This window comes from Palaemon carinicauda, chromosome 30 (genome assembly GCF_036898095.1).
Source record: "Palaemon carinicauda isolate YSFRI2023 chromosome 30, ASM3689809v2, whole genome shotgun sequence".
NCBI classification, from domain to species: domain Eukaryota; kingdom Metazoa; phylum Arthropoda; class Malacostraca; order Decapoda; family Palaemonidae; genus Palaemon; species Palaemon carinicauda.
Genome location: NC_090754.1, coordinates 17,368,038 through 17,377,421, shown reverse-complemented (window position 1 = coordinate 17,377,421; position 9,384 = coordinate 17,368,038). Strand labels below are relative to the sequence as shown.

The 9,384-nt window shown below is 38.3% G+C and overlaps 1 long non-coding RNA gene across 2 annotated transcripts in view; it reads left to right on the top strand.

Annotated features, from left to right (window-relative positions):
- The first annotated feature begins 2,928 nt into the window (after positions 1 to 2,928).
- LOC137623676 (uncharacterized) overlaps positions 2,929 to 9,384 on the top strand; it is a 126,037-nt gene continuing 119,581 nt past the window's right edge. For both annotated transcript variants that reach the window (XR_011040609.1, XR_011040610.1), the window contains exon 1: positions 2,929 to 3,026. This is a non-coding gene — a long non-coding RNA (uncharacterized lncRNA). The remainder of the gene's footprint in view (positions 3,027 to 9,384) is intronic.

Sequence of the window (9,384 nt, the reverse complement as noted above, 5' to 3'; positions counted from 1 at the left end):
TAAGTGTCCTTTTAAGCCCCCCCAATTGAAATGGTCTTCTGAACTCGGCGATTTCACAAACAAATAGATAAAGAGATGAATGAGGTGTTGAACCTTTTGCCGAACTGCTGAAAACAAATCTTTTCCTGCTCTCTTTATCATTAACTAGACCAACAAGAGTCGGTTCGAATGACTCTCTGTCTTCTATTGGTCATATTTGGGCCAATAATCTTGTTAGCAATGGTGGGATATTTTTAGCAGATATCACAGATAATTTCCCAATTTTCTGTAGTCTTTTGATGTTTATAATAAACAACGTAGACAACAAAATAAAAATTCAGTTTAGAGATATGAGCGAAGAAAAGGACAGGAAATTCACGGAACTCCTCAGGGGTAATAAAGACTGGTCCCAATATGGTCAAGCCTCATTAGATCCTCACTTGGGTGCAGCCTCCCTTACCGATAGAATGGACAGTCTTTTCAATGAATGCTTTCCTCTTAAAACAAAATATGTAAGTGTTGAAAGATTGGCGAATAAGTGACTCTCCAAAGGACTACTTAAACCCATTAACATTAAACATAATCTATATCGAAGAATGAAATTGGGTGCTTACAGTGCCCAACGCTATAGTAACTAGTGTATAAATGTTGCTTAAGTCATTTCGTGTAGCAAAGAAAAATTATTTTGAAAGTACTTTTGATCAACTCCCAAAGGATGCTATAAAATCGTGGGATCTCATTAACTCGTCCCTTAGGCCTGGCAAGAAAAAGCGTGTCACTGAGAAAACTAATTTGTCGTAACGGCGAAGCCATTACTGACAGCCAACAGATTGCAAATGCTTCTAATCTTCATTTCTCTACAATCGGCATCTCTCTCAGAGATGCCTTGCCTCAAAACAATCATTTAGATTTTCATTCCTATTTGCCTCCTTCAAATCAGCAGTCTAGCTATTTGACCCCGTCTTCTCAGCTTGAAGAAATTTAGGGGCTGCCCAGCGGCAAGAGCCCGTGTCTTACATAAGGTAAGGCAATCTACACACACACACAAATTGAAGAAATCAACATTATTAAAAAGAAAAGAAAAAAAAACTAAAGGATATAAAGTAAATATTCATTCCTCTCCTACTAGACTACATAAGAATAATGCTAGTTTACTTGCCATTCCGATATCCCTGTTGTTCAACCGTTGTATTGCCTCAGGCATTTATCCTGATATTTTTAAAATAGCGTGCGTTACTGTTTCATAAATCTGGTGATAAATCGGATGTCAAGAAGAAATTTTTGAGAAATTACTATAAAATCGACTCTAATATTTCTTTATTAGATTTAGTATCTTTATGGCTTCCTGCGTGACGTCAGTGCAAGTGAGGCCGTTAATGTTCTTCTTGAAAAGATCTACAAAGCGATGAATAAAAATGAATACTTTGGTGCAGTCTTTTTAGGTTTGAGAAAAGCCTTTGATACTGTGTCTCATGATGTTCTTCCCAAAACGATGCAGGACGGAACTTGCCATTCCTTTATCTATGGTTAAACGAGATTTCATTAAAATAATCAATAACAAAAGTTAAGACAAAAATATCCAATCTCTGAAAAAGCTAACACACACGTAGTCTATGTGTGTGTGTGTGTGTGTATATATATATATATATATATATATATATATATATATATATATATATATATATATATATATATATATATATATATATATTCATAATATAATCATGTTTACCAAAATGCTCTCCGATCCCATGATTATCCTTCTTTCAAGTTTGATCTCGTCCTGGGGAAACACTATCTGTCCTAGAGGTTTGTCCATAACCCTCTTTATTGTGTGCATTTTATGAAATATTATCTTGGCTTTAGCCCACTAATATTAATTTTCAGTCCTACATTTATTCTTTATTCCCATTCAAATCTTCTATCATCTTTGTCATTTTTCACATTATTCAATAAACATAATGTTATCTTCTAATCTTAGGGATTATGCCCCATTAATGTTAATGCCTACATTTTCCCAATCTAAATTTAGATTGGGAAAATGTATGTTTGTATGTATGTATAGAAATCCTGAAAGTTGACACGCAGTGAACATAAGATACGTAAGTCTATTATATCTACGGCAAGAAAAGTGAGTATACTTTCTTACCCTTTTCAGTTGCGGCTACTTACTGTAAAACATGGGGTGCCATATAATTGATATATGGAATGTTGGTAGGAAGTAGAACTCGTGGGAAATGGCTTTTACTCCACACAAGTGTAATCATATGGAGTTGATAAAAAACGAATGGAATGTACTTGATGAAAAGAGAACCATGCCAAGGCATGATCTAGATATTAATCTTTGGCACCGTCGTTCAATTAGTTCATTATGCATGTTGCATAAGATTTTTCATAACTCTGACCATCCTTTACATTCAGATCTCCCTGGACATTTCTATCCTGTTCGTAATACTAGGCAGGCAGTTAATTCTAACAGACAGGCCTTCTCCATCATGAGGCTCAATACTACACAGTATACTAGAAGTTTTATTCCAGCTGTTACCAAGTTGAATCAGTAGAACTTCAAAAGTTCAAAGTTGGAGCAAATGTTTTTATGTTGACCAGGCTGACATGAGTCTTTTTATAGTTTATATATGACCTATCTGTTTTTGACGTTGTTAATAGTTTATATATGACATGTCTATTTTGACGTTGTTACTGTTTTTAGAATTATTTATTGTTAATGTGTTCACATCATTTATCTATTTCCTTATTTCCTTTCCTCACAGGGCTATTTTTCTCTATTGGAGCCCTTGCATCTTGCTTTTCCAACTAGGGCTGTAGCTTGGCTAATAATAATAATAATAATAATAATAATGAACATGGAAAAAATGTCCCCAACCGATTTACGAAAATCGAAGAAGAAGGTTTTCCCGCCTTGGCGTCTAAAAGGCGCATCATCCTGAGACCCGATTTGCCATTCGTGCTTACCCACGCCATCCCTCAGCATCTTTTGCGTCATATTGCTAATTTGAATTTCTACCGGATACAAGTAGCAGTCTTTTGTAAGTAATATATAGTGAAGTTACCTTAGTTTTAGCAATACTATAGGGCTGTGCTTTAACATATGCATATGAGATATGTGGAAATAGTTGTTGGTTTATGTAGTTGGTTGGCACCGGTGGAAACTGCCAACCAGCGTGAACGGTCTTATTACTTTAGTCAGGCCAATTTTCATTATAGGGCAATAGCTTATCTTGTACTTATATAAAAATACTTATACGACATACACATTAAAATTGTTGCCTTCCTAGAAGTTTAAAGGAAACTGGTTCAAATTTAGTCAGCCTAATCTAAGGATAGCCTAGCCGGTTTTATTGTAGTGTATTACAGGGCAATATAACCTAGGAAAAAAACTACTTTTTCTTATAGGAAAAATTACGCTCTTCAAAAATGACACTCGTTCCCGTAGCAAATGTATAGTTTCAGAAATATATATACATTATGTCCTACGATAATGGGGGACCCCCAGTGGGAACTCGGGGTTTTGGGTTGGTAAAACATACTGGGGAAACGATATATAACCGTAAAACAAGCCTATTCGGTTTCATTGTAGTGTATTACAGGGCAATGTAACCTAGGAAAACAACTACTTATTCTTATAGAAAAAATTACGCTCTTCGAAAATGACACTTGTTTCCGTTGCAAATGAATAGTTTCAGAAATATATATACATCTATATCCTCCAATGATGGGGGACCCCCAGTGGGAACTCGGGGTTTTGGGTGAGGAAAACATACTGGGGAATCGATATATAAACGTAAAACAAGCCTTTACTTCTCTATATATTACCTTCTTGAAATTATAATAACCGGAGGAAAATACAAAAGAGTATATCTGGATAAACTTTGGAGGCGCCGTTACAAAGATTGTGTCATGAAGAAATACAGTAACCAGTGCTGCCAACGTCTGATGCAGATCAAATGTTATTTTGTGACCTGTCATACTACTAGGCTAGGTTAGGTGGGTTTGTTAGGTTCTGTGCCCTTTTTGTACTTTTTATATATATTGGGTAAAACTTATATGGAGAAATTATTTAAAATACATATGGAAATATCTATCGCTACTATCTTTTGTAATGTCATCGTGCCGTTGGTAACTCTGTGTACCATACGTCAACGTTGGTAACACTGTGTATTATTGGTAACGTTGCTAATGTTATCGTTTGTTCGTAAGAGAAGTGACACCGTGCAACTCAAAGTTATTCGAATTGGTTGATCTGTTTGTTTCCGGTTGAAATGAACATCAAATTCGGTTAATTCACGTTATTTACTATAGGAAAACAATTATCGTTTCCCCAGTATGTTTTCCCCATCCAAAACCCCGAGTTCCCACTGGGGGTCCCCCATTATCGTAGGATATAGATGTATATATATTTCTGAAACTATTCATTTGCGGCGGAAACTAGTGTTATTTTTGAAGAGCGTAATTTTTTCTATAAGAAACAGTTGTTTTTTTCGTAGGTTACATTGCCCTGTAATTCACTACAAAAATACTGCCTTTTCTTCTCTATGCATTACCTTCTTGAAATTATAATAATCGGAGGAAAATACAAAACAGTATAGCTGGATAAACTTTGGAGACGCCGTTGCAAAGTGTGTCATGAAAAAATACAGTAACCAGTGCTGCCAATGTCTGATGTAGATCAAATGTTAGCATTCCATGCTAACATTAGCACCCGTATGTCCGTCCATTCGTGCATTCCAGTTTTCGTTCGCAGAAAACCCGCCCCCCTTCCCATAAGCTTTTCCCTACCTATTACTCGTTTTATTATCCTATAGCTTTTATAATCATCTCATTTTATATTCCCATTCAATATTTTTTATACATTCCATTTTATCTTCCTATAATGGGTTTATTTCTGTTGTTATTTATTTTTCACTCCCTGGTGTGACGGTCTGAATGATCCCCCGGTCTCAGAATTCTCCTTGATAATCTGCGCATGTGCGAACTTTGCCGTTTGCCAGTGCATACGAGGTTGATGTTTTCCCTGTAATGTTAGCGTGCGCAGCTCAACATTACCCCTTGCCAGTACATACGAGCTTGATGTTTTATTTTCATACGAGCGAAGCGAGTTAATGGCGGTAAAGAACCATTATTCAATGTCAAGGAGAATTCTGAAACCGGGGGATCGTTCAGACCGTCACACCGGTTTCACATAAATACTTCCTCTGAACTAGTTTCCCTACCCAGTTCATTCATGTTAAATCCATCTCATTTTATATTTCCTTTCAATATTATTTATCATTCATTCCATTTTACCTTCCTTTATTGTTTTTATTTTTTTGGTCATTTCCTTTTCACTCCTCGGTTTCACATAAATACTTTCTCTGGACTAGTTTCCCTATCCAGTTCATTTATGTTCACCCTTTAGACTCCGTTGTTTTTCTGTTAACCAATCATGAACCTACAGTGAACCCTCGCTACTTCGCGGTTCGACAATCGCGGATTCACCACTTCGCGGGGTTTTCCCATAACCCATATATATATACATATCGCGGATTTTCCGGAAAATTCGAAAATACCGCGAAATCTGAAGACAACCAAATACGATATTTTGTTACCTGTAATTCCATTAATACTGTAATTAGTAATATCTGCTCTTACTGATTGTTCATTGCATTACATATGATATATAATTCAGCACAGAAAGAAATAAAACACGAAAAGAGAATGTGATCATACGATAATTCAGTACGTAGTAAAATTAAATCGAACATGAAACGCAAATCAGATGCAGTCATACCATATTAGAATGGTGTGTACTGTAATGGATGTGCTTCTTTTCCATGAATCTTTTGTATGTATACGTACGTAGTACAGTACTGCATCCAATAATATTCTTTGTTGCAAAAATCACATTTCGAATACTGTAAGCGTACGAGAGAGAGAGAGAGAGAGAGAGAGAGAGAGAGAGAGAGGCGTAAAATAGCGTACGTAAATTTTTATTATTATTGTTATTATTATTATTATTGTTGTTGTTGTTAATAAAATTATTATTGTTATTATTATTAATCATTATTATTATTATTATTACTGTACAGTATTATTATCATTATTTATTATTATTACGGTATTGTACTTAATCTACGTACGTTCAGTATGCGCGGGGGCATCTTCTATGAGTAACCAACGCGCCATAGTACTGTAAGACGGGTTGTGATTGGTTCAAGCGCTGATAGATGACGAATCAAAACTCAAGTTTTGTTATCTAGCCTGTGATTGGTGTTTTGCCCGCATCTTCTACCCGCAGCATCAAAGTTCTCGCGGGGCTGCATCGTTCACTTTCTCTTTCCGCGTATTGCTGAGTAGACGTTCTTAACTTTGTGAAGTTTAATCTGTGCTGTGTGCGACTGTTTTAAGTTGAACTTTTTGTTGAACTTTCTGTTACAATGCCTCCCAAGCGTTCTGCTTCTAGTAAGGCTGGTAGTGAGCCTAAACGCCACCGAAGGATGATGACGATAGCTGAGAAGGTTACGCTTCTCGACATGTTAAAAGATGGTAGAAGTTACGCGGCCGCCGGCCGCCATTTTGGCATCAACGAATCCACCGTTCGCTACATCAAGAAGGACGAGGCGAACATTAGAAAGACTGCTGCAATCACCTTTAGCAGATCAGCGAAGCGAGTCGTTACAACGCGTAATAAAACGATCGTACGCATGGAAGGTGCTTTAGCTGTGTGGATTGCCGACTGCCGGAAGAAGAACATAGCGTTGGATACGAACACCATCCAAACAAAGGCTTTGAGCTTATATGAGAATTTTGCTGCAAAGGAACCTAAAGACGACGACGGCAACCATGCTGAAGATGATGATGATGCAGATGATCCTCAACCAGGGACATCCACTGATTCCCAGCCTCAGAAACGTTTTTCCGCAAGCAAAGGATGGTTCGCGAAGTTTCAGAAACGCTTCGCCCTGAAAAGCGTTTCCCTGCATGGGGAGTCTGCTTCCGCTGACACTGCCGCTGCTGAAACTTACGTGAACCAGACTTTCAAGAACATTATCACTGAAGGTGGATACAAGCCGGAACAAGTCTTTAATATGGATGAAACTGGCTTGTTTTGGAAGAGAATGCCGTCGCGAACTTTCCTGTTCAAAGAGGAAGCCAAAGCCTCTGGCTTTAAGGCATTCAAGGATCGCGTTACCCTCGTGATGTGTGGCAATGCTGCTGGATTTTTGTTAAAGCCGGGGCTTATTTATAAGTCGAAAAATCCTCGCGCTTTGAAAAATAAAAATAAGAATCTCCTTCCCGTGTACTGGATGCATAATCAAAAAGCATGGATTACGAAGATGCTGACCTCCAACTGGTTCCACCAGTGTTTCATCCCGCAAGTCCATGAATATCTCTTAGAGAAGGGCTTGCCATTCAAGATCCTTCTCCTTATGGATAACGCTGGTGGACACGCAACTGACCTGTCGCGTGAGGGCGTTCAGGTTGAGTTCCTGCCACCCAACACCACGTCATTAATTCAACCAATGGACCAGGGGGTTATCAGGGCGTTCAAGGCCCTCTACACGAAGAATACCTTGGCGGACCTCGTTGCGTGTGTGGATGCTGCCCAAGATGACGAGGATGAAGACTTCAACTTGAAGGCGTACTGGCGGCAGTACACCATAGCCACGTGCCTGCAGAATATTCAAAAGGCACTTCAAGAGATGAAACCTGCAACCGTAAATGCGAGCTGGAAGAAGCTGTGGCCCGATATTGTTTACGACGACAAGGGATTTACTCCGTCGGAAATCCAACACTCTGCAATACGGAAATCTGTGCAGTTGGCTGCCATAATTGGAGGTGACGGGTTTGGCGACATGACGACTGAAGACGTCGACGAGTTGTTGGACTGCCATTCCCAGCCCCTAACTGACGCAGACCTCGAAGACCTGACGAAATCGGCAAGTGAGGAAGAGAGTGAGGGTACCCAGGAAGAGACCCAAGAAAATGTCGAAGAAACGGGCTTAACATTAGAACGGCTTGCCAAGTTCTGCAACCATATGAAGGAGGCGAAAGAAATGTTACAAGAGTGGGACGAGGATATGGTTCGCTCGATGCAATTCTCAAATAAGGTCGATGACATCATGACTCCCTACAGGATGCTCTTGGATCGAAAAAAGAAGCAGCGGCAACAACTTCCGATCACAATGTTCTTCCAGCCTCGCAAAAAAAAGCCAGTTCCTCCTGCTAGTACGCCTTCGGAAGAAATTGAAGAAGTTGAAGAGGTGTCCCAGGAAAAGACACCTCCGTCTGAAGAGACGTAAAATACTATCATTGACTGCACAGTAGAACACATCATCAGCTTCATCATCATCATTTCTACTGTGCAGCAAATTCATCGCCATCGTCATTCAAGTTTTTCTTGAACTTCTTTCGTGGTGAGTACAGTAACAATCTTTATTTTTTACTTTAACCTGTTTTATAGTTTAGTAATGTACGTACTGTATGCATTAAGTTAAAGGGAAGGTTTTAAAAGTCTACATGTTGTAACCTATCATATTTTTTTTGTTTAAAATTTACATTTACGTACGTAAAACAATCTCTCTCTCTCTCTCTCTCTCTCTCTCTCTCTCTCTCTCTCTCTCTCTCTCTCTCTCTTTCTCTCTCTCAAATTGTTTTCCTGCTTTGCTACGTACAAGTACTGTATAATTTATATTTGTAAGGTAACATATTTTGTAAATGCTTTTACTGTAAATACTGTATGTACTGTATCATTATTTATCACTATCATCATGCGCGTTAAATGCCTTGTTTGTTCTGAGCGTGGTTGTTTACTGAGCGTACACGCCGTCGTTTCAGGCGGCGTCATAAAGAAAAAGATTTCATTTGGAAGTCCTAAGAAAAGTACGTAAACTAAAACATTGGTAATAAAAAAATCAACATACAGTACTGTATAATCAATATAATCGATGCAAAAACTAACCTATACGTACATATATGTGTACACTAAATGAGTTTGTTTCTTCATTATGATCAGAGATGAACGTAAACAAAACATTGGTTGCCATTTTTTATCGTGCTTTTTAGGTGTTTAGGAAACACATGATATAAAATCGCCTTTAATATTTGTGCCTGTTTTAGTTTAGGGTGCTGTAGTACATGCATTAAGTGTTCTGTACATTAAAGGGTGGTTTGTTAACAGTACTACGTACAAGGGAAGGTTTTAAAAGTCCGAATATACATGTTAAATAAATAGGTAAATATGCTGTCACTACTTCGCGGATTTTCACCTATCGCGCCCGCGTCTGGAACCTATCTACCGCGATAAACGAGGGTTCACTGTATACGTATTCAAAGTTTACACAAGGGGGTTGACAACTGATATTTCCCTACCCCCTTCCTTTGTCTCTTTAAGTGGTCTGTTCATGC